Genomic DNA, 2,287 nt, shown 5'->3' on the forward strand with positions numbered 1-2,287 from the left:
CCGGAGCACCACACGTGCGCTTGGCGCGTTCCTGGCGTCGGTGGCACCATGGCCCACCTGCGCCAGCGTGTTTTGCGGCGGCAGAACCACCGTAGCGGCCGACAAGGGGCAAACCTGCGGCATAACGCCGTTCGGCACCGCCCAAACCTCCTGAGAGCTCCGCGTGGCCACCTCCCTGCCAGCGCACGCATGCAGCACCGTCGCCGTGGCCTGGCACGCGCAGAGCGCATTCTCTGCCGCTGACGGGCCGTGCGGCCGTTCCGTCGAGGACAGACCGTAAACCCCCCTTCCTTGCTGAGTTGGACACTGGAATGGCACCAGTGCTTCATCAAGATGATGCTCAAGCCCCTAAGCCAACCGTCCAGCCACAGCGCCGCCGTAATCGCTCGCCAGACTTATCCGTTCACGGCAACCGCCTCGGGCCGGCTATAAATAGCACCCCTCGAGCTTGCTCTCGCCCCCGCACAACTCCACCACCTCACCAGACCCTGCCTAGCCACTGGAAGAGCCTCAAGGGGCCCTTCTTCCTCAACTCCGGCCACCTCCGTCCGCCTCAGGCTCCGGCAACGTTCTCTTCGGTGAGAACTCCTCTGCCGCCCTACTCTCGCCCGTAGCCTTGTACCACCTCTAGGAGTCTAACCCCCACTCCAATTTGACCCCAGCAGCTCTCTCCGACGAGGCCCACGACCACCCGAACCGCCGTCCGCCGGAGCAAGCGCCGCCATCGACACAGTGCTCGCCGGCGACCACCACCACCACCCACAGACGCGGAAGGACGTGCTGATCACAGAGGTACCACCCGATCACCCAGCCCCGCCGTGGATCGCCGTCGGCGACCACCGCATCTCTCGGGCGCCGTCGCGCCCTATTGGTGGAGCCCGCCTGTCGGTCTCTCAGTCTTTTCTTTTAAACGAACCGTTTTCTGGACTTTTCCGCAAAACCCCCTGGGAGTTTTCTGTTTCATTATAGAAAATTCCCTGAATCAAAACCCTTATATCTTTTAAACAGAAAAGTATTTTTGTTTGATTCTTTTTCTGTTCTCCTTAAAATTTTGTCTAGTTTTTTATCAGATTTATTTGAAAATTATTTGGTATACTTTTTGTGCACCTCGCGGTATTTACGTTACGTGCGTATTTTTCTTATACCGTAGATTCCGGAGGAAGTGACGGAGCCGCAAACTTCACCCAGTTAGACTCCGACTACTCCGAACCAGGCAAGCATGTTTGAACTCTTGATATGATGAAGTGTTTGTTGCATGTTTGCATCTTAGGAGTTTCTTGGCATGTTTATGAACATTTCTTTAAATGTTATATTTCATGCACAGAAGTGGAAAGTAAGTTTCGGAAAGCCATATGTTGTTGGATACACATTGGCATGGCCATGAGATGGCATGAGGATGGGTAAGATGGCAGTGTTGTGACATGCCAGTCTTATGCCAGTCCATTTGACATCAGTGTCATCGTGAATCAAGTCATATTCCCATTCATTTCCTTTCCAGTACTACCACATGTTTTCCGCAAGGAATATGGCTTAGTAAGTTGCAACCGTTTTCCTGGTACACACCAAGTAGAGAGGCCGGGATGAGGGTTCCATGGCCCTGGATTAAAGCCCGTCATCCGGTCAGGGGGCATGGGTGTTTCCGGTTGGGACCGAGAGGCGGGCACCCCTTAGAGCGCGCGTATAGAAATTTGATCCCATGCTATTCGAGGTTGTGGCCTCCCCGTCTCAAAGTTTTTCTTGGATGTTGCCTAGGGTGATTCCTGGCATCGTGAGGTGGAATGGGTGTGTACTAGTTAAATGTGTTTCTACCGAAATACCGTAAACCGAACTAGTCCTTTGTGACTACGGAAATCCGTTGGCTGTGGTCAGTGAGTACAAACTCTGCAGAGTCACAAATCCTTTAAATCATCTTGTACTTGTCCAAGTATTGTATTCATCTTATCTTGTCAGATATCAGTCTCAGTGACAAAACTCCGGTGGAATACATGTGTGTAAAATCTGGTTAAAAGTTTATTCTTGTGGATGGACTAATCTTGTTATTTACATTTGTTATAAGCCCTGTCTGTGATGTCGCTCAGACGTCCGACGGTGGCATACTTGTTATTTACATTTATTATAAGCCATGTCTGTGATGTCGCTCAGACGTCCGACTGTGGCATTTCTTTTATAAGCCCTTTCTGTGATGTCGCTCAGACGTCCGACTGTGGCATTTCTTTTATAAGCCCTTTCTGTGATGTCGCTTAGATGTCCAACTATGGCATTTCTTTTATAAGCCCTTTCGGTGATG

This window comes from Triticum aestivum, chromosome 7B, assembly GCF_018294505.1.
Source record: "Triticum aestivum cultivar Chinese Spring chromosome 7B, IWGSC CS RefSeq v2.1, whole genome shotgun sequence".
Classification (NCBI taxonomy): Eukaryota; Viridiplantae; Streptophyta; class Magnoliopsida; order Poales; family Poaceae; genus Triticum; species Triticum aestivum.